At 31.8% G+C, this 24,901-nt stretch overlaps 2 long non-coding RNA genes across 13 annotated transcripts in view; both read right to left on the reverse strand.

Moving 5' to 3' along the window:
* LOC126659827 (uncharacterized) overlaps positions 1-24,901 on the reverse strand; it is a 48,306-nt gene that overhangs the window by 19,226 nt on the left and 4,179 nt on the right. For 11 of the 12 annotated variants that reach the window (XR_008789672.1, XR_007635095.2, XR_007635097.2 and 8 more), the window contains 6 exons: positions 4,127-4,393; positions 3,952-4,041; positions 2,734-3,148; positions 2,229-2,495; positions 2,033-2,117; positions 439-1,533 (listed from right to left, as the gene is read on the reverse strand). This is a non-coding gene — a long non-coding RNA (uncharacterized LOC126659827). The remainder of the gene's footprint in view (positions 1-438; positions 1,534-2,032; positions 2,118-2,228; positions 2,496-2,733; positions 3,149-3,951; positions 4,042-4,126; positions 4,394-24,901) is intronic. The other variant, XR_008789671.1, reaches the window with a different exon arrangement.
* Positions 23,087-24,541, reverse strand: LOC130014914 (uncharacterized). The gene is made up of 3 exons (XR_008789673.1): positions 23,520-24,541; positions 23,359-23,422; positions 23,087-23,270 (listed from the first exon to the last, which is right to left on the reverse strand). It is a non-coding gene; the product is annotated as an uncharacterized LOC130014914 (long non-coding RNA).

The following is a 24,901-nucleotide window of genomic DNA, read 5'->3' on the forward strand; positions in this document are numbered from 1 at the left end:
AAATAAAATAAAATAAGATATTATCTAGCCTCACCATATAAAGACATGAGAACAGCTAGCTATCTTTTACAGAAAATGTTCTGTAAAGTGCAGTTTCATTGAACCTACTTTTGTCTTCATTACTAGTACATCTTAACTTCCAAATTCCAATTAAACACATATTATTCTTTTGGATATAATTAATCATGCCATTTTCACCTTTATCAAAATCAAATATGACATTACAATCATATTGAGTAAAAGCAGTTATTTATAAAATAAAATGTAAAATTTGTCAATATTATTCCGAATCTTGACAAACTCAGAATATTACCTAGAAAGACCATATTTAAGGGGGGGGAAATGCAAGAAGATTGCTTCCCTTTCCGAGTAGAAATTGGATATAAAAAGATGCAAGAAGCACTAGGCTCGGTACCCACATCCAACTAAACAAGTTACCTGCGTATGCACAAGAAATGCAGTTTTGATGCCCCTGCACATCATCAATGAAAATGATCGAAGGTTCAGTAACACGAGCCATGCAAAAAAAGATTTGAAACTAGCTTTTCACTTTCACCATCCAGTTGGAAACAAGGTGTGAAATACTGCAAACCTAGAGCAGCCAATGTGCTGTCAGATGGGGCAAGCGAAGAGATTCGCAGGAAGAGCAACATAAACATCGAGAAACATAAAAATATCAAGTTCAAGTATAGGCAAATACCACAAAGTCACAAGACAGATTTAATTCATTAGAGTAAAAACAAAGCACAAAACAATTATCTGAAATGAAAATGTAAAAAAGGGGACCACATTTTCATATGCAATTTATAAATATACCACAAATCCAAGACAGAATATTTAAGTGCCTATTTGCATTGGCCACAGAAAAATAGTATAGAGTTAAATTGATGTAGTCATTTAGAAAACATAAAAGGAACAAGAGCAAATAAAAATGAGAAATAAATATAGAATGCATTTTTTAAAAAACTATTGCACCCCATTTGTTTCTTCTTGCATGCAACCATATTCCCAAATCTGCACATGTAAAATTCATGAGAAACATCTACATAAACATATTGAGGATTCATTAAAATGAATGGAACTTGTAATGATTGTGATGTTTTTCAGCATCAGGAACACACTGTGGGTGACTAAAAAGGCACTTCATCGGTGCAGCAGACAAAAAAGATAAAATACCCATAAAAACGAAGACAGTCCCTGTGTCTCTGCTTGCTGCTGCATTATTTGAAAAACTGACGAGTCGCTGGAGGAAAAACATTGGTCCAGGGACAACTTAAACATCTGTGCCACATCCACATCTTCCAATCCTTAGGGACAACTTAAACATCTGTGCCACATCCACATCTTCCAATCCTTATCACCTGGTAGGAGTATTTCTGAGGGTGCCTTGTCGATGAGTATAACAATGAACATACGCTTCTGACGGCACCTCTTGACATTAACAGCCAGTGATATATCTTTAGCAAGAAGGTACTCGTATGCAAATTGGCGGGCATCCATCTTTGCTACTGCCATCTTTAGGTGATCTATTTCCTACAGAAGAAAGTAACTGATGAAAAAGAAGAAGAGTAAAGAGAAAAATGTTCAATGAAATGAAAATAATTTAAAGAGTTGTTCAAATTTAAAGGTCATATTAAGTGACAATTAAACCATTTCTTTATCACTGACTACTAAACATTTGAAACAACCCAATCAACTAATCATAAGACAAGGATAAAATTTAAAGAGTTTGAAATTTAAAATTAATAAAAACTGTAAAAGATTAAGGATCAGCCTCGTTGAGAAGATATTAGATAGATCAACATAACTTGTTCTCTACATTATGACAATATTTATATGAGGTCTCTTTCTATATTAACAGCCTCAATGACAATATTATGAAAATATTTATATTAGTTAACCTTTAGCAGCTGATATATGCTTGTCGGTTCTACGTGCATAAAAAAAGCACATTTCATAGTTATATTGCTTAATGTTTGTGAAGCCTGCACAAGATATAATAACAATGGAGCACACGAGATGATTATCGAACCTGTTCATAGAAAATGCATACTGGTTTGGATACTGATCGCTCATTTCTGCAACATGGCCATTGCTCCAACCCCAAGTGACATCTCCTAAAATTGCACAACAGGAAAATAAATTAATCCCCTTAATCATGGAAAACGCTTCATTAATCAGCCTCAATGACAGTATCATCTTCATCACCAACAGGAATTATTCTCAACCTGTAGCAGCTGAGATACCAAAGCCCTGAAATGCCCATCAACAACATTCTTTATGGCTTTTTCGAGCTCCTCAGTTGATCAATATCTCTATTACGAAATCCCCCACTTTCAAAACTGCTTGAGGAGCATAAGCGCCCCCACTTTCCAGCTGCATGCCCTTCATCGTCATGTCATCAAACTCAACCTGATGGTGATGGAAGTACTCATTCACTAGGGGAAATGCCTTGCTTCAGAATCAGATTGAAAACACATCCATCATCATCAATCCTAATGCCAAATTAAGACAAAAAATCAAAATTTAATAGTGGTATCCACAATAATATCTTAAATTTGAGTCATTTGATTTTGCATTTTATTTCTATGATACTCTGCTTAGAAAATATATACTAAATTTTACTTCCCCTAACAAAAGCATAATCAGTTTAACTTTAGCAGCTGATATATTTACTTAATGTTTCTGAAGCCTACACAAATAACAATGTTTAACATGAGATGATTATCGAACCTGTTCATAGAAAATGCATACTGGTCCAGATATTGATCGCTCATTTCTACGACATGGCCAATGTGACATCTCTCAGTTTTTCTAAATTTATATCCATTTCAGCTCAATTGGTTGAGCTCGTTAATAGCGCCCAGCCTGGCATCAAGCCAAGTGGCTTAGAGCTGGCCAAACTAGCAGCTGATGGTGGAGTACTAACATCCAGACTATGGTTAAGAGATAGCAGCTTTACTAAACTTCGTAGCAACATTGTACAATTTTCTCCCATTAGAGTTTCCCCGTGGATTGAGACCGCCTGATGAAAACTTGAGGCTAATGTTGTATATCAAGATTTCAAGTGTCAGGAAATCAGTTGTTACATCTCTATTGAGCTTGAAGGTCTTTCGAAGTACAGAAGAATTTGATACCATAAGAAAAACTGCAGACAAGAACAAAAAAAAGGAAATGCAATTAAAAAAAAAGATCAAACACAGCCTAATAATCACTTTTATTTTGAAGTGCTAAATTTTGATATAGACTCATATATGTTATGCTATGAGATTTTCATTTCTTTTACAAATTGAATCTAGAATCACTTCAAAAATTGTTAGTACTGAAATTGATATCTTAGCCATAAAGCAATTGTTAGCCAAGCACACTCCGAAGATCACAGGTTTACGCTGCAGTAGTGGCCGCATTATAAGTCATCATAATAACATAGAGGATGATGCAACAGGAAGGAAAATGAAAAAGAACAAGAAAACTAGATTCAGGACATATCTTATGTAGTTGTTTATATACATGTCAAAAGGCTGAATAAATGTATGGTATTATGGAGAAATTAACCTCTCAGCACATGGCATATCAACTAATACATCATATGTGCAAATCATGGGCTTTTCACACATAACAATTCAGTCTCTAAATTGGTCAAAGATTTTTCTATAAATTATAATTAACAACTCTAATATTTCCATGGAGGGTAAAAATTATCTTAATTTAGGCTCAAAAATCACCCTAATATTGTCACCTAAAAAATGAGATTTAAGAAAACCCAAAAAACAGAAACAATCAAAATAAAAAAGAAACCCAAAAAACGATCAAATGAAAAAAGATTATAAGAACCCAAACACAAACAAAATTAGAAGGCCATATCTTAATTTCTTTACAATACACCAAAAAATCAATCAATAATAAGTTGAATAATAATGCTAAAATTAGGGTTGCAAGAGAGTAATATACCACATGAGGAAGAAATGGAATTGATGAAGCCATATCTGATTCTTTCTTCTTCTTCTTGGCAAATCACAAAATCTTGAACAGTCTTCGGTCCTTCAATTATACAAAAGTTAGTGCATAAAACTCATTAATCAATTATTGAAGACAAAAAGAATTTTAGAATCAGAGAGAAAAGAACCTGGAGAAGGAATCGCAGGAAGGAACAGAATCAGAGCGGAGAGTTGTGAATTTATTTAAATTATTTGAATTTGGAGAAACACTGAGTATTACCAACGGTCTTATTTTTTCAGAGAAGAGCTTAGAGAATGTTATGCCAACGGTCATATTTTTTCTTCGTCTAACGCTGTTGCTTTTATGCTTTTCAATTTCGATTTTTCTAGCCGTTGTTGCGAAAAATGGGACATGCTACTGCTGGGCCTATTCAGTTTGAGCCTCAACTAAATTCCTGTTATCCAATTTAATGTTTTATTAATATTCGAGAAATTTGCATAAAAAAAGGGCTTTTTATATAAAATACAGGATTTGGGCTAGACTTTACTTTTATACAGCCCAATGCATATCTTTACTTTTCACACCATCAATTTTATGAAACCTAACCTTTTTTTTTGGATTTCTTTCTTTTTTACCGTTTTGTTATTTTCCTTCTCAATTGACGGTTTCTTCATTCTTCTCCGCCATTTTCGCTTCTCTTCTTCACGATTTTGTTGTGCGTTATCTCCATTACTGCACGACTCCTCTTGCTTCTCTCATTTTTACTTCTATTTCATCATTATCTCAATCGTTCTTGCTTATATAACAGTAAATTCTTTTGAGTTGTGAAAAAAAATTCACGATTTCTACTCCTTCACTTCCGCCGTTTCGCCTCCGCTGTTGCGCCTCCGCCGTTTCGCCTCCATCGTTCCGCCTTTGTCTCGCCGCGCCATCTTTCTTTTATCTTTTTAATTTTAGATCTGAAATTTTTTGTTCTTTTTTTTTATTTTCAGATCTGTAATTTGTTTATCTTTTACTGTTGATTCACCATTAAACATGTATAAAGAGTATCTTTAAAGAATCTAATACTTATTTCATGTTATATATAATAATTTTGTGATTTTATATAATAAAATTCTGTTATTTCTGCATTTTTTTGTGTTTTGTTGTATTTCTGCGTTTTTTTTATTCTGCAGAACGATTTGTTATTGATGATTGATTGCTGAATTATTGTAATGTTACAGTGTTGTTGATTTTATGTTGACTTTATGTTGATATTATGTTGATATCTGCTGATTCTTTTTATTTTAACATTGACAAATAAGATAATATTGTCTGTGAAATAAACTTTAGTTGGATGAAATGAAACTGTATCATAGCTGTCTTTGTCGAAATTTAGTTAGGTATGAGAGGTGGAACACAAAATAATTATACAAGTGATTTTGAAGAAACTGTGCAACTGCAAAGAGAATTGAGGAAAAAAATATATTTTGAAATAGATTTCTTTAATTTGTGAACTGTTGTGTTGGTGTATATTTAATATATTTTTATTTTTATATGTAAGAATAATTTTATTTTTTCATTTGAATTATTGTTGTTGTTTTTTCATATTGTTTTGATTACTTACTCTGCTAACATCTTTATCTGATTCATTTATTTTAAACATTTTTTACCTTTATTGTTCTTTAGTAGAATTACTACTATCATATTAACAAGTTATCAACATAATGTCAACATGATATCAACAATTATTGCTAATTTAGTCAAGATGTTTGTAAAATGAGAGCATCGATTGATTTAAGTCAAAAACAATCACCATATTATCAAAAACATGTCAACAGCTCATCAATACAGCAATTTAAGACTAACTTTACTTTTCTTTTAATGATTGAAAAATCAACATGTTATCAACAGTATATCAACAACATGTCAACATAAAATTGAAAATCAAAAAAAGTTAAAATACTTATCAACATAATGTCAACAATAAATCAACAACGAATCAACAATTAATGTTAATTTAGTCAAGATGTTTGTAAAATGAGAACATTGATTGATTTAAGTCAAAAACAATCAACATATTATCAAAAACATATCAATAGTTCATTAATACATCAATTTAAGACTAACTTTATTTTTCTTTCAATGATTGAAAAATCAACATGTTATCAACAGTATATCAACAACATGTCAACATAAAATTGAAAATCAAAAAAAGTTGAAATACATATCAACATAATTTCAACAACAAATCAACATAAGGAATAAAATAAAACATATTTTTTTGAAAAATTGTGACAATCGATAAAATATCAACAAGAAATCAACAACTTGTCAACATGATAATGCTAACATATTCTTATCTAATCTCATTTAAATTTTGTTTTTTTTTTCAGTTTATTTCACGCACAAAATTATCTAATTTGCTAATGTATTTTTTAGAATAAATTTTTTCAATGTTAAAATTAAGGAAATACCAACTGATTATCAACACAAAATCAACATAAAATCAACATCACTGTAATATTATAATATTTCAGCAATCAACCATCATCAACAAATCGAGCTGCAGAATAAAAAAACACAGAAATACAACCAAACACAAAAAAATACAGAAATAACAAAAAATTATTCCATATAACCATTAATTGATATTACATAACATGAAATTAGCATTATATTCTTGAAATATAATCTCTATACATGTTTAATGGTGAGAAACAGTAAAAAAAGTATAGATCTGAAAATAAAAAAGAAGAAGAATGAATAAATTGTAGATCTGAAATCAAATAAATGACGACGACGAGTAGAGGAGATGATGGCGTTGGCGAAGATGACAACAAAGATGATGATGAGAACGATGACGGAGGAGCGAAGGACGGCGAAGCGGAAGACGACAGAACAGAAAAATAAAGAACGGTAGAGAAAAGAGAGGAAAATGAGGTGAGAGGAAGAGAGAGAAATATGAGCTGAGAAGAAGAGAGAATGAATGATGAGGAGAGAGAAAATAAATGAAATTGTGATATTAGGGCTGAATATATAAGATCCGTATAAAAGTTATAATTAGCTCCGTGTGTGGTAGTTTAGTAAGTGGAAAGTATGTCATGTATAAAAGTAAATAATTAGCAAATGTAGGTTGTTTGTGTAAAAAGCCCTAAAAAAAACTCCCTTTTTAAACTTACTAGTTTTGCATTACGTACAATGCACGTGGCTCGTAACATAATTCGTCAATATCAATATTAGTAAATTTATTATAATTATATCAATTTTTTATTTATGATTAATATTAAATTAGTTAAAAAAATTTATAAAAATAAATATAATATATTCTATTATTAAATTTTTTTCCATACTAAATTTATTCTTCTTTTGGTTTTATAATTACCATAATTAAATAATTAACCTAATTTTATTAATCATATATTTAAAATAAAAATTTAAATTTTAATATATTGACCAATTACAGTATTTTAGTTTTGTAGTTCAATCAAACTAAAATATAGGTATTCCTATTAATTTGGAGACAATTTAGTTATTTTTTACATACTAAAAAATAAATTGGAGATAATTTAGCTACCTATTCCAATTAGTACTTTAATTACAATAGTTATTAATTAAATAACTAATTAGTTAATGACTATAAAACTTTTATTTAGTAATACACTGAAAAGGATTATTCAGTAAATTTGCATATCCCCCCCAATCCGTGCTTTTATATATAGTATAGATTTGTTCTCAGTATTTCAATTTCAAAAAAAAAAAAATTACTCTATTTTTCTATTGTTTTTAGGTAATTTTCTTATTTAGGTAATTCCCTAAATCTCTCTTAATATTTTATTTGAGGCTTTTTACACAAATAATTAACATTCATGTTTTATTAATTTTTATAAGGACAGTTTTTCCATTTACTTTTACACAACACGCATTTGAGTTTATAACATTAATAACTACTGGCCTTCTTCCTTCTTCTTCTTGGTAATACTAAATATCAGTCTGTCTTCACCATTCTTTCACCGCCGTTGTCGTTTCGCTTTCACCGTTCTTCCGTTGTCGCTCGTTCCGTCTTCACCATCCTTTCACCGCCGTTGTCGTTCGTCTTCACCGTTCTTCCGCTGTCGCTCGGTCCATCTTCACCATCCTTTCACCGCCATTGTCGTTCCGCCTTCACTGTTCTTCCACTGCCGCTCGGTCCGTCTTCATTCCTTTCACCGCCGTTATCGTTCCGCCTTCACCGTTCTTTCACTGTCGTTGCCGTTGTCGGTCTAGATTTCTTTGATTCACTGAAATTTATTTATTTTCTTCAGCAATGATGATTTTTGATTTGAACACAAATGTAAGTAATGATTATTTTCTCTCTATCTCTTATATAATCATGTGATTATTGGTTGATTTGCTTATTTTGTGTTCACATAATTCTGATGCAGCGCCGCTGTTTTGCTGCGTCCGCTCTTCTTCTTCTTTTCGAAATCTGGTTTTTTGATTTGAAAGCTCAATTCTTTATGTATTGTCCAACAAAATCTAAAAAGCTAAAACGAGTGGTTGACTCAAGAAAGTAGAGGTGGCAAATGGATATGGTTTAGGTGGCTATAGGTAAAATTTAAATGGGTAGGGTTATATAAACGGGTAATATGCCCATTTTTATAACCCATTAAAATTTTATATGAGTACCCATATCTTTATAACCCTACCCACCCATTTTACCCATATCTTTTATATATCCAAGAGTTTCAGCTTATTTTTATATTCTTCTTCTCCGTTTTATTTTTAGTCGTTCTTCTTCTCTATCTCTATCCTTCACCTCAACTATTAGTCTCAACCTTTAAGATCCATGGCGGCGCCGGTAGCCACCTCCGTCGCCACACTAGCCACCTCAATCGCCAGTAGATCGCAGCCAGCCCCTGTAGCCGACAGATCCTAGCCGGCAGATGGCTAAACTACCCGTTGCTCGTCGCCACCGGATTTGTCAGCGTCGTCGGTCGCCGCCAATCCTTATCATCGCTCACGAATTCTGTCACAAAACTCGTGCCGGCAACCTCGACCAAGAATGCCGCTCGTGCGTGATTATAAAATTACGATTTAATTTTGCATTTTAATATTATTTTTTGGTTTAATTTTTATTTAACTAAAATAGAAATTTTTTGTCTAATTAAAATTATATGCATATTTACATTTTATGGAATAATGAAAATAAAAATGTGGTATTTTATGTAATTATAATTTTTAAAATACAAATTATTAATAATTATTACAGATATAAATATATAATAATAATAATAGCCAATAATGCTAGGAAGATGAAAAAAGAACAGTATCTAATTTATTAGTTGGGCCCTTTGGATCTATTAATAAAGATTATCTTATAAATTAATGGATAAAATGGGTACCCATACCCAACCCTAATGTGACTCGTACATTTATGGGTTGTAAGGGTTTTAACTCATTTATCACCCATTAATAAAGGGTGTTGTTGGTAAATACCGCCCTAATTTGACTAACTACCCCATTAATTATTACAATTTTAACCTTTTACTAAAAACTGAAGAAAAAAAAGACATTCTCTCAACCTATTCGAATCTCGAAAAACGTAATGACCGATAAAAATTCATCGGGATTTGAATATCAAGTACCGGAAATAGATTCTCCGGCTTCTCCCGAGGTATTTTTTAAGTTTTTTTATGTTTTTTTTACGTTTTTTTTCGTTCTGTAATTTTTTTTCGTACTGTTCACCTGTGGAACAGTATCTAATTTTTTTTCGTACTGTCCACCAAGGACGTTTCAACCTGCAGAAACGTCCTTCGTGGACGTTTCCACCTGCATAACCTGAAAAAGGTATCCTTTTAATTTTTTAAAAAATATTTTAAAAATTAATTATTAATATATGCACCTAATATTTTTTTATTACTGTACAGATTCAATTTGAAGTTTTTAGTGATGATGATAGTGTTGACTACAGTGCACAGTTCAATCCCGAAATTAAGTTTAAAAGCGACGATGAAGCAATTCAATGGGCGAAACGAGTTGCCATTCATATTGGGTTCGAGTTGGTTATTTCTTCTCACAAAATGGGGGGACACGAAACCTTTTGAAATGTTCTCGGGGTGAGCGTTATAGAGGAAGAATACGAAGACGAAGGCGTGTGTAGATGCCCTTTTACGATTGTGGTGCAGTTGAAGGGAGTTGAATGAAAAGTCGTTGCAAAATCCGGGAGTACGATTATGCATAACCATGACTTGGTTGTCCATCCCGAGGGACATCGTCAGATGAGTGGACTGAGTCCCGCGTCCAAACAGATTGTGCGAGATATGAGCACGGCACAAGCTAAGCCGTGTGCTATTTGGGAGGCCCTGCATGAGAAAAATCCATTTGATAACTCTACCAGAAAATAAATTTACAACTACAGAGATAACCTGAGGAGATCGGGTTTTGAGGGTAAGGACCTGGTGGGCCACTTTTATCATATGGATGTGGAGGGCCGTTATGTTCATTGGACGCTTGCCGATTTGGAAACTAGTGCATTGACTCACATTTTTCTAGTGCATCCAGATTCAGTGAGGTTACTCTGAGACTACCGCTGGATCATCGGTATGGATTCCCCTCAGCATCTGCTCATGATATCGTTGTAAGTCCCACATCTGTTGTTGCATCTCCTGCATCTGAGTCAGTTGTATCTGTCCTCTGCTGCTTATTCATCTGCCTCTCCATAGCCCGCATATGCTATAAACCCATATGAATCCATCCATACTCTGCAGCTGGCTGACCCATACCTGGTGGTCCTTTTGAGTGTAGATCATCATCCTACTCGTCCTAAGCCTCGGACTGTTGAGCTTGCTGATCCATAGAATTCTTCTCATACGAGTACTCGCTGAGCCTTCTCTCCTGTCCCATATTTCTTCAACCAACCTATCCTCATCTGAAATGGGATGATAGCATCATCATTATCAACCACATTGCACTTCATGTAAACCGGGAGGCGATTTGCAATCGCAGTGACAAGCAACCCCATACCAAAAGGACTCGCGGCCTTTTTTAGCTGCTGCATCTGGAGAAGCATGTCCAAAATCATGTAGGGCATATTAATCTTTAATTTGCGGTCCTCAGGATGCACCAGAGAGTAAAGAACAATCAAATCCTTCAGCCCCACTTTGTTGGCCTCCTCAAGTCCATAAATATTGTACCTGAACCTCTTGAATGCCACTAAAACAGAGACATCCTTGACAAACATCGGCCAGTGTAAACTCACGAAGAAGCAACCTAATTCTGCCACTGTTCGTGGAAAAATACTCCTCAGCCAGACCAAAATCCATCATTTTAGCATCCTCCCCCCTTGCTAACGTAGTGAAAAACTCATGAGTCAGCTCAATGTAAACGGTGGCAGAATTATGTGGCAAGAGATTTCAGGCGAGCCGAGGTTTGTCAACGATGTAAAGGCTAATATGATCAAAGATGTCTCTATTTTAGTGGAATTCACGTGGTTCAGGTACAACATTTATGGACTTGAGGAGGCCAACAAAGTGGGACTGAAGGATTTGATTGTTCTTTACTCTCTCTACTACATCATGAGGACCGTGAATTGAAGATTAATCTCCAGATGCAGCAGCCCAAGAAGGTTGCGAGTTAGTCGGATTACCTCAAGATTTGGTCAAATACATCGACCTGGATTGCTTAAAGAAGTGCAATGTGGTGGATAATGATGGCATATCATCTCATTTTAGATGAGGACAGGTTGGTTGGAGAAATATGGGGCAGGACAGCAGGCTGAGCGAGTAGAGCATGGGGAGAATTTTGTGGATCAGCAAGCTCGGCAGTCTAAGGATCGGGATGAGCAGGATGATCCGCACTCAGGGTCACCAGGTATGGGTCAGCCAGCAGAGTATGGATGGGTTCATATGGGTCAGCATATGCGGGCTATGGACAGAGACGTAGAAAATACAGAGACAGCTGACGTAGAGTACGATGGTTGGCTGTTCACGGACTAGCTGTACCTACCGTCTCTTTTTTGGGGTCAATATCAGCAATGCAGTTCATCCAACGATAAATCTAATCTCAATTAGTTATAAAACTATGACACAATCAAACCCGAACGAACAAAATGTTGAATTGAATCGTACCAGCCTCTACTGGGGGTTATTACTCATTTTTGTACTATATTTCGCTTTATTTTCAATTTTTTTTATTTTCTTTTATTTCATTGCGTTGGGGATAATACATGAACTAGTGTGAGGGTGGGGGAAAAGAAAATTATTTTAGCGTAGGATTGTTATATTTTCTTATCATGTTTTCTTTACTTTTTGTTTTTCTTTATGTTGCTTCGTTATGTAGGATAGTGTTTTGTAGCGAACCATATATGGTGGATGTTTTGCTATGTTATGTTTTATGCCATGTCATAATTTTTGACATGGTATCAAACATAAATATAAATCACCTCGTTTTCATTTAACCCAAATTTTTATGAGATGATTTTTGAGCCTAATTGAGCATATTTATTATGTCTCTTTTTTGTGGTGTGAGTCGATACATGTGGTTTTTTAGAATTTATCTTGCGTCCACGATAAAATTGCATTGTATGTTTAATTTGAATGTGATAGCATTTAGTAGATAACTCATTCTTTAGACAATTTTAAATATATAGCCTACCCATTTTCCATTAGTTTACCCACGTCAAACCTTAGCCTTATTTTTGTTTTACACATTTAACATACTGAACCTTTTCTCATTTCCTCTTTTCTACCATATCGTGACTTGACAAATTGACTGAAGTTCAGGAAAAGAAAAAAAACAGAAATTTGAGCTTAAAAACGTATAAATCTAAAAATAAGAAATCAAGGCATAAAAAGTAAAAGAGATTGGAATTTTTGAAGAGCTGAACGTGGTTAGTTTCCAGTTGATGTTAACGCTTGTGCGAGGGACTACCTTGTGAGGTTGTACTTGGTTAATACAAGCTTGCGATTTTGCTCATTTTCTTGAGTTTCGTTTGTTGTTCTTGAATTTAGATTTCCCTATAATCAATTTGATTTTGAAATCATGATATTAGTTCATGTGGTACATTTTGATTGATGAGGGGTCTAAAAATGCTTTAGTCATATATTCTAGCAAGGAAATCGCCATTGTGGCACTATTCTATGTTGAGGGCAAGCAAGTGTGATGATGTTTGATAGGAAGAGTCGTTTAGTGTGTTAATCGTGTTTATCATTGCAATCGAATTCATTTTGGAGTGGATTTGGAGCAAAGAAAGTCTCACGTTGCAATATAACCTTTGGCCGATGCGTTTTTGATTCATGAAGCTCGAAATAAAACACAACAAACATAAAGGTTCGCTTGATAATTAGACAAAAACCCTAGATATATATTGTTGTTTTTCTTATTAACTATGCCATTTAATTATTGAGATTTTTATAATTATGAGTAGCTAAATATCTTCGGAGTATTAATTGAATTTATGGGTTCTTGTAACAATTAGTTTTTGATTATTGTTCTAATAGGCCGTGTGTTTTAATCAACAATGTATTAATAATAAGTAAGATAACGAGTACGTGTGCTTGCAAATTTTTACCAACAAAATTTTGGCACCATTACCGAGAAAAGTATGACATCGTCTAAGTTCGGCTTGATTTTAGCATTTTATTTGTGGGAGTTTTTATCACACTGGAGCAGATGTCAAGCTAGATGGCCAATGACAAGCTAGTGATTCTTATTCTGACATGTATGATATCAACCATCAAAGTTTTGATTGAAATAATAACCGGGGGTTTTTCAATGCAAACTTGGACTTCAATGCAAACGACGACCCCATATTAAGACCACTAGAGTGTTTTTTAGGAGTCTATCTCAAGAAAAATAGATAGATTCTTTGAAATGATGGAGAAAAAAGCAAAGCGAGTTATATCAATAACAATGGATGCTCCAAAAGACTATGGGATGAATTGAGAAGTGGGAGAGGATGGTGCAACAAAATATTTAACTACTTAGCTTTGGTTTGATTCCGAGTATGATGAAAAAACATATTTTATGTTGAACACCTGAGTTTTATTTGAGGAAAGAGTGAGATGCTACCAAGTCGGATTTTTCATGTTATGTTTCAGTTCTATTTTATTTTTATTTCATTGCATGAACTAATATCATGGGGTGAATTGAGAAGTGCCAATGCATTGGTGGAAAGGGCGAAAAAATAGCGTGAGAGGATGGTGCAACAAAATCTTTAACTACTTAGAAAGGTTTCATTCCGAATATGATGGAAAAACATATTTTATGCTTAACACCTGAGTTTTATGTTTTTGGCAAAAAAGAAAAAAACCTGAGTTTTATTTGAGGAAAAAGAGTGAGATGCTACCAAGTCGGATTTTTCGTGTTATATTTCAGTTCTATTTTATTTTTATTTCATTGCATGAACTAATATCATGGAGCTTAGGTTGTTTTTGCTTTTATGTGTTTGCTTTTATTTTTATTTTGTGTTATTTTTAACGAGTCAATCTAGTTAAGCAAACTCACTTTTTATTGGGAACAACACTTTTAAAATAAATAAATAAGCTGATGATAGCACTTGATTAAGCTGATAGCACTTAATTTCGATAGAGAAAATTACCCAGGTTACTAGCTTAGGCCATTTTATTTTGAATTTTACTGGAGCAAAAGTCCATTTTGAATTATACTATTACCAATTTTCTAATTTGAATTTAATGATTTTGCTTTGCAAAAAGATACTTTTTAAATTAGCAAAATACAACTACCTAAAATGGTAACCTCCCATGATTCTCTCATTATTGGTAAACTCTCATAATTGATTTGCATGTTTCCATTTCTCTTAGATTTTCATAGATTTTTGCCATATTTCTCTCCATTACCCAATTAACCAAATCTTTCCATTTCATTTTAATTGTTTCTCTCTTTTTCCTTTTCCTCCAACAATTTTTCCTTTTCCTACGGTGGTCCGCATCTTCTTCTCATTTGGCGATCTCTTCTCTTTCCTCTTGCGAAATCTTTTCCTTCGGCTCTCCTCTCTCCACCGGCGATCTCTTCATCTCCGCTCCGGCAGCCACCCACTCATCGCCAACCGTTCGTGCCATCCCCAAGTACAACAACAAATCCATATTCTTTATCTTTCTCAACGGCAGCGACGACGGCTCCGATAGTTTTAAAGAAGAGAGATGATTCGTTGTTAACAACAACAAGATGGAATCAAAAGTGCTATTTTTTCTTTAACAAGATGGAGTTTTTGTATTTCTTTTGTTCGATTTTTTTGTATTCTCTATTCATTTGAATCTGATATATCGTTGTAATTTATGTCCGCGAAGCAACATCAATTTTTGTATTTTATGGCTTGATTTTCTAGTTGGTTAACCAATGGTGTATTAATAATATCCTACTAGTTAACTGCAAGTTAACTTCATGTTAACTTTTATTTTTCAACCAAATGTTAAGTTATTAAAAACAAATTGATGTTTTTTAATGAGTAATAGTATACTTTTTAACTGAAAGTAAACACAATGTCAAAATAAAGAAACTTTTGAAGTAGTAAATTTATAGATAACATGAGAATGGATTATATAATAATATCTTAATAGTTAATTGCATGTTAACTTCATGTTAACTTTACTTTTCAACTAAATGTTGAGTTATTAAAAATAAATTAATATTTTTTAATGAGTAGTAGTATACTATTAGTTAACTGAAAATAAACTTAATGTCCACATAAAGATCTTCCTTCCAAACTCTGTCATAATAAAATTTTATTATTTTAAAAAAATTCAAATCGGTTTTTTTTGAAAAAATAATTACAGTTGATTTAAATAAATTGTTATTGGTTTGAAGAATCATGTATTTGAATAATCATATATTTGCCGCTATAAATGGGAATTGCTTTTAAATAAATTATTATTGTAATTAATGATTCTTGAATATTCTTGAAAATCTTTTCTATATATGTAAGTTTGAGGTTTTGTAGGATTTTTTAATTTTATGACAGTTGGTTTCCTTAATAATAGTTGACCGTATTTATTAAATTAAATAAGTTATTTGTGCAATTTGAAAGTTGGTAATTGTATTTTTCAATTTTCTTTTTTGCTCTAGTAAAATTTAGATTATTTTGACACATGTAGGGTATTTGTTAAAAAAACTTATTTCGATATTTGAATGATTTTATAGCCGCTATCCGGCCCACTAAAGAAATTTAAATTCAATAATTTTTAAAAAATTAAATAATTATTTAAATATAAAATAATTTTTATTTTTTTAAATTAAAAGGTTAAAACCCGACCCAATCTAACCCAACAACCGACCCAAACACCGCCGGAATTTTTTTGGAATTATTCTTAATAGTGTTGAGTCTAATTTCCTCTAAAACATTGGTCAATAAGCAAAAAAGAAATAGAAATGTGCTTTTAACAATAACAAAAAAAAAAAGTTGAGAAAGAAATGTTATTTGATGTTTTTTAAACTAGGTGTACGTGATATAATTGTTCTCCATCTATATATACTTATATAATTGAGAGTACCAACGGAGTCCTCTCATTGATTCTTTTTTTAAAACACTTCTTTTACTTTTAATATTTTTAATGAATTTTTGATAAACTATTTACATTTATCTCAAACATCTATTCCTATTACAATACAAACTCTCTTCTGATTTCTATTTATATAATTCTAAATTTTTTTAATTTGACGATTATTATTTCACCTAAACAAGTGATCAATGGCTGGGAATGTGGCTTATACGTCATTTCCATTACCATATATGAAGTCTATAATTCAGTTTTAATGCATGTTTTTATAGATTATATTTTTATTTATGAATATAGATTATATATATTTGTTCGCAGGAAAATATTTCCAAACTCGAATCTTTGAATTTATAGATGGGTTCTGTATGGAAGTATGCTTTAGACCGAAATTTAGTCAGAAAAGTGTGTTGTTTGGTTAAAGACACTTAACCACGTGATCTAATAGTAATAATCTGGGAGCTATGAACTCAGGCGAGATTAATACTGAAAACTACTCCTAAATTAACCAACCGCGGAGGTTGGGGATAGAAAAGCACAGGGCTTTGAAGTTGTATTTGTTTGATTGATTTGAGTTGTAGTTAATACAAACCTAAAGCTAGCTATTTATAGCGGACAAACCCTAAAATAGAAAACCTAGTCTAATGAGATACAATCTCTTATTTAGATAATACTAAACTAAATAATTAAGATAATGACTAAAAATAAGATAATGACTAAAAAAGATAACTATTAAGCTAAGATAGGAACAAAAGGATAGTTGATGGCTTTTGGGCTCAAAAACCCGAATTAGCCCATATGAGCTCTTTTTGGGCCAGTGCAAACAATGCCCCCCACGTTTTTTTAGCTGATGTCAAGAAAGGTGAGAAGACGTATTTTTGTGATGTATTTTTAGTCTCTCATTTGTCCAATGATTTAATCGGTCATTGTTGAGATCGAATAAAAAAACTAAGTTTGATGCCCAATCTTTGCCGATATAATTAATCGGCCAAGTCTATGAATAAGTAATTGGGCGATCCATTAAAAATTAATGCCAAAACTGCTCCTTTTCTTGATATATCAATTTTAATAGCCCACTACTCTCATCCAAAGAATTGCCATATCACCTGCTACATACTCACTTCCATTCATTTAATCTCAACTTTCACCTGATTGGGCGATCTTTAATACCAATATTTGGTTAACACCTTTGTCCATTATTTGAATTCCATGCAACTTGATTAGTTATTTACGGAGTAAGTGAGATTCCTGAAACAACCAACTATTTTAATCGGCCACAAAAAAAAACTTTAAGGGCCGATCCAAACCATTATGCTCATTTTGCTATTTGGTCGACTATTTATTGAAGACCTATTTTTAACCGACCACTTAACACAACATCAATCAATTAGTAATATTGTGATCGGCTTACCTTCAATTTGGACGATCTGCTTTTTTCTTCGTGGTTGTTTCAAATAGATTGTCCAAAATTTAAAGTGAACTTTTTTATTATAAATCGGCTTATTCTGATCATTCATATATTGAATTCTTAGCCGAAAGCATAGTAAAAAATAAGTTGTACCTTGACTGAAAATTCCATTCCATTTTCCAAGAATCATTGACCGCGACGAATACCTTGGTAAATTCTTAACAATCAATTCGGCATGACTCGTCAAGGCGAATGGTGATCGGCCTTGTCTCTCGGCGTTTTCATCCTCAACAATATCGGCTTGTACAAAAACCGATTGCATTTGATCTCTTAAGAGGGAAAGAGATTGCCCATGCCCCCCAGTATCCTTGACTCGCCTAGCAATATCAGCCTTGATATTATCAAGGTCAATACTGATATTAGAATCATCATTGATGCAAGCCTCTTCTTTCTCAATATCGCTAACATTAAGATCGGCGTCGATATCATCATCAGTGTATATTTCATCAACACTATCGATCTCCTTAGTAGAGATTAAAGAAAACTCGGTAATCTCGTACTCAAAAACTGGCTCTTTGATTTGTTCGCCTCCTAACACTTTGGCAAGATTATTTATAGCCGAAGTTAATTTATTAAAATCGGCCCTAATCTCCCTTTGGATAGCAGCACGTTCGGCTCTCATATTCTCTACGATCGCCGATAGTTGACTCGAATAATAAGACATGATTTGATCAAAACTATGATCGCACCACAGCTTGCAAATAGTCTGAATTTGACACTTTCTTTTTAAATGCAGTCCTTGTGTCAACCATAACACGTCCCCAGTGGAGTCGCCAAAAGATGTTCGCAGGAAAATATTTCCAAACTCGAATCTTTGAATTTATAGATGGGTTCTGTATGGAAGTATGCTTTAGACCGAAATTTAGTCAGAAAAGTGTGTTGTTTGGTTAAAGACACTTAACCACGTGATCTAATAGTAATAATCTGGGAGCTATGAACTCAGGCGAGATTAATACTGAAAACTACTCCTAAATTAACCAACCGCGGAGGTTGGGGATAGAAAAGCACAGGGCTTTGAAGTTGTATTTGTTTGATTGATTTGAGTTGTAGTTAATATAAAACCTAAAGCTAGCTATTTATAGGGGACAAACCCTAAAATAGAAAACCTAGTCTAGTGAGATACAATCTCTTATTTAGATAATACTAAACTAAATAATTAAGATAATGACTAAAAATAAGATAATGACTAAAAAAGATAACTATTAAGCTAAGATAGGAACAAAAGGATAGTTGATGGCTTTTGGGCTCAAAAACCCGAATTAGCCCATATGAGCTCTTTTTGGGCCAGTGCATGTTATATTATAGATTGATTAACATGGTGAATTTGATAATTTATTTTTGGCAGCAAAGGGGAATAGTTTATTTTAAGAGTCCAATCTGCTAAAACGAAGCAAGCAGATCGTTTATTGTGTATTTTATCAACAATATATTGATATTTATAAAGATGCTATGTCCATTTTATTTCTCAAATCTATGGAGTTCATGGTGACACATAAAAAGATATACAATTTTGTACTTTTGCAGGCTGCAATATAAGGACAACGGGATCAACCAGCTTTTGGTATTTGTGTCTTTTTGTAATTTTTTATTTAATATTGTAAAGTTTAAGAATAATTATTTTTTTTATTTTTATAATTGGAGAGAGGAGAACATTTGTGAAAAGAACATGACCTAGCAAATTGCCGTCTAATGTTTATATTATTTGAGATAATTCATTGCCATTGGTATATCCGGTTTTTTGCCTTTTCAGACCGGACCACTGACCGGTTCGCAGTTTAACCGGTCCGACCGAACGGGCCGGTCCGATTTTTAAAACACATCTTATTTGTCTGATAATTATAAATTTAGTTATGCTTGAATTTATTCATTTCAATCTCACAAACTCAAATAATTTAAACCCGTACTTTCATTATTCTCATAGTTTTTATTTATTTAATATATATTATAAAAGTTTTGAGCCACAATTAACAATGAGATAATAATTTTGATTTTTAATAAAGAGGAAATTAGGCTGACCACCGCACAACACCTAAATAATCTCAATAATACGATCGCGCGTGTCTTCCTTCAATAATATATCATCCTCTTTTCTCAATCTCTCTTTTACCTTTTAACTTGATGTTTTTACTGTTAAAAATATTGAAAATTGCGGCACAGCTTTTCTCTCTGTCAACGGTCACTAGTTGAGTTTTGCTTTCTCCGTCAACAGTCATCGGTCGATTTGTTCTCTCAACAGACCAATCTATTTCACTAACGGACCAAAACCCACCTCCAAAATCCGCACCTTTATACTGTACAGCGAGAATTATTTGATAAGAAGATTAATGGTTTTTTGTACCCTTAAAGTGATGGCTTTTGCGAAAGCTAAGTTAAAAAAGTTTAGATCTGTTTAACATTTTCTCTTACTGGAGACAAATGATTATGTTTTGTTATTGTTCTAAAAAAGATAGGGAGAAAAGAATTGTGAGTAGAAATAAGTTGAATTTATCTTTACAAGCACATTGAAATTGTAGTAAATTTGATTATTTATCATTCAAATTGATAATTCTTGATTTAGTGTGTCTGTGATTAACGAATGGAAAAGTGGATGCTAATTTTGAGTCATTAAAAAAGAGGTTCAGTTACTTTAAACAACATACTCTTCATGTGGTTGATTGTTGTTACTCTTAAAGAAAAGTTTATAATTTCATTTTATATGAATATACATTCACTAATTTACATAAGATTATTATTGTATTTTGTTGCTTATGTCTCTGTTTTCTTGTACATATTAAGTGTCTATTTGTCCAACTTGTAGGGGAGAAGGTGAAGTGATGTTTTAATACTGTCAAACTATGTATTAGAAAAAATATTAAAGTCAAATTGTCTCATGGAGTTAGCACTTAGCACAAGCTCTGTCAAAAATACTTAGGCAAAGAGCGAATATGCATTAGGAAAAATATTAAAATCAAATTGTCTCATGGAATTAGCACAAGCAGTATACTTAAAGCGGCTAGAGAAGGAGATGTTGCTGGACCAAGAGGATATGTTGATGAACTTTACTTTTCAGAACCCCAAATTTCATCAGGTTATTTGTTAAACCATAGTATGCAATTTTAACTCTCCTTCTAAAAGGACTTAAAATTTGTTTTTTTAAAAAGATATGTTGATGAACTTTACTTTTAATTTGTTTTTTAAAAGGTTACTAGAGGTTTGCTAAATGTTTACTAATAGATTTTTAAGTAAAACAATAGTAGACCATTAGTAAACTGTTAGTGAACTCGTAGATACTCCTTCCGTTCCTTAATGAATGGCGTTTTAGACAATTTATAATATTCCAAAATGAATGACGTTTTTGATGTTAACACCACCTTTTACCTAGAATAACCTTTCTTTTCAAAAGACAGTGTTTTGCTTTTCAAAAGATATCTTCTCTCTAAATCCCTTTACTATACATCTTCAAGAGCTCTATTCAAAGGAGCTTTAACTGCGGAAGATTAATGTTTTTCTATGAATTTAACACTGCAAAACCCAAATTGAACTCACCGCGGCTCTAAAAACCATAAGCAAACAATACATATGCAGCAAAACAATATCTAAACAAATTACAAAAAACTAGCATACAACTTCAACGGGAACTTTGACGGCGGCTAAGGTAGGCTGAACTTCTGCTGGAGCTGGTGGTGCAGGGGCCGCCGTCACTTATGTATCTTTTTATCAAAATATTATTTTCATTTTTTAAGAAAAATATCCAGCAAAGTCGCAATCTGAAAGGACAAACAAATATAGTAATTTGATAGTAGACCAATAGTTAACTACCTATTAGTTAACTGATAGTAGACCAATACTTAACTACCTATTAGTTAATTGATAGTAGACCGTAAGTTAACTACTCGTCTAGTAAACCAAAAGATAAACTAATTTTATACATATTTATAATATTTATAGTAAATCAATTAATAATAAATTTATGTTTTAATAATTGTATCTTTTTACAAATATTATTTCCATATTGTTTTTTAAAAGATAGCCAACAAAGTCGCAATCGTAAAGGACAAATAAATATAGTAAATTGATAATAGACCAATAGTTAACTACCTATTAATTAACTAATAGTAGACCGTTAGGAAATTGATAGTAGACCAATAGTTAAACACCTATTAGTTAAGTGATAGTAGACCATTAGTTAACTACTCGTTTAGTAAATCAAAAGATAAACTATTTTTGTATATTTATAAAATTGATAGTAAATCAATAGTAAATTTATCTTTTAATTAATTGATTGTAAAAATTGTAGCTTTTTATCAAAATATTATTTCCATCTTTTAATAAAAATATCCAACAGAGTCTCAATCGTAAAGGACAAACAAATATAGTGAATTGATAGTAGACCAATAGTTAACTTCCTATTAGTTAACTAATAGTAGGCCGTAAGTTAATTTATAATAGACCAATATTTTTACAAAAAAAAATACATATAGTTTTTGCAAGTTCACTAACAGTTTACTAAACAACTACTGAATTTATAAAAACTAAAATAATAAATCAAATTGTGTAAGGATATTTTTAATATTTGTTAATAGAATTTTAAGTGCTTACTAATAGGTTATCTAATGGAAACTAATAGATATCCCAAAATTCACTAATTTTGTATCAGTATACTATAAAAATATGTGTACTATTAAGATACCTAAGGTTTCCAAAAAAGTTTACTAATAGATTTTCTAATATTCACCGATAATAAAACAATTTAAATCGGAATAGTATGACTTTATGTTTATTAATAGATTACTAAAGGTCTACTAAATGATTACCAAATACTTTTCCTGATAGGTTACACTTTCAACTATTAGGTAACCCAAAGTTAACCAATAAATATCCCTAAAATTTTTTAATATATTTTTAAAAGTTAACCAATAAAACTTATTTTACATCCCTTTAACATTGATATAGGTGTACTAATAGGTTACTCAAAATGTCTTGAGTAAACTTATAGTAAACGTGTTCAATTTTTATAAGAAAAGAAACTAATTTCGCACATAATTTATAATACTAAAAGTAAACTAAGCAATAATTTTATTTTAAAATTTTATAATTTGAAAAATAAACAATAGTAAATTAGTTTTTTTTTTTTAAGTAAACAGCTAGTAAGCAGTCAGTAAACTTATAATAAAAATTATCCACACCTTGGTTAACTGATATTACATGATCACTTTTATAAGAAACACCTTGTTCAACTGCAAATTACAATTGTACAACAAATTCGAGACAAATTTCAGCTAATACACCATTAACTAAATTAAAAGTACAAAAATTCAGATTAAAAGGATCAAAACTAAGAGCATTGGCCAATATCAGAATACTTAAGCTAATCCAAAGCAACTGTTCCTCCATCACTAGCCTTAAACAAATGCCTGAATTGGAACAAAACATAAATTAAACAAAGAAATCCAGTTAAATAAAAGCTAGTTAATTTAAACTTAAATCAAATGAAGAACCAACCTTTTAATTCACAAAATCAGGAAAATTCCCACAAAAACTCAAGAAACCAGTTTAAAGATGAAGACTACACATGAAAAGAGCTCCATAAATTAAAAATGCCAAATTAATACTGAATTGCTTTTTAGAATAAAAAAATGATGATTTTGATTAGAAAAAAATACCTTAAAGGAATCTTCTTGAGAAATGATTTCATTTAAGAACCAATCACAAATAGATCTATCCAATCGACATTTCATACAAGAACCAATCACAAATAGATCTATCCAATCGATGCCCAGTGAACTGCTTCTCTAATAGACCTTTCTATTAGATGAAAATCAAAATATTTTGCTTGAATTTGCAGAAAGTATTCTCTAATAGATCTTTCTGTCAACGTGAAGAAAAAGAAAAATCAATCCAGATGAATATAAACAAGAGCAGCACCTAGAGGACAAGATGCACAAACCGAGTTATCCATCTTGTTCGTCTATGCTTCATCGATCTTGAAAGAAAAATCGCCATGGATGCTCCGCTATAAGGTCGCGAAGTAGGATTTGACGAACCGATGCAAAGGGAAATAAATTTGGGAGTTCGTTAGAAACTGTAGTTTTCAAAATAAAAAGTTTATTTTTGCAACAAATTTTGGTCAGATCGTAAATTTTAATTAATTTTACTCAATAGGTACTCTTGAGAATATTTAGGTGTTTTGAAGGTAGTCGTCTAAAAAACCCTTTAATAAATTGCAACCTACGGAAAATCCGACACTATTTTTAGAATAAGTTCAACAAATTATTTATTGTTAGAAAATGGTCAAAAAAATTATATATCTTTTTATGTGTCATAATTCAAATTTTATATTATAATCAATAATAAGCAAATTTTTATAATGAAAAAAAAAATTGTTATCAATTGCAGAAATTAGTAGCGAAAATATTATTTACAATTTCTTTAAATTGTCATTCCAACTCTGTTACAAATCAAAATTCAAAAGCTTGCTTTATTTTCAATTATAGAGAATATTATATATGATCTACCCCTCATAACAACCAGATAAAAAGAATACCGAGCAATACAATTTTTTTTTTCAAAGAAATAAATTCAAACATCCAACAAATATTTTTTTAGTGAAGTGAAAAGTAAAACAAAATGTATTATAGACAATGTTTTTTCAAAAAAACTCAGTTATTAGAGTTAGTTAGTACAAGTCAGAATAAAATAAAGTACGCTAAATTTAAGAGATTTTTAATAATGTTCTTTTATATGTTTTATAGATTATATATAAAATTTTATTTTTTTGTATTAAATTTTATCTATAATTTTACTATATTTTTTATTTAAACAAAATAGATAATTAATAATATTACTCCGCGCAATTGCGCGGGTATTCGACTAGTTTTTTAATTTATTTGAAAGATTTTATTAGTACTTCTTTTGAGTTTGTATATAATAATTTGATAGGCATGCTGTTCTAACTTTTTGAGATTTGAATTTCATATAGGCAACTTTTCTTTTTTCTGCTTTTTTACTGGTCCAGCTTGTACCAAAATACTACAAGCTTAGTGGT

This window comes from Mercurialis annua, linkage group LG8, assembly GCF_937616625.2.
Source record: "Mercurialis annua linkage group LG8, ddMerAnnu1.2, whole genome shotgun sequence".
Lineage (NCBI taxonomy): Eukaryota > Viridiplantae > Streptophyta > Magnoliopsida > Malpighiales > Euphorbiaceae > Mercurialis > Mercurialis annua.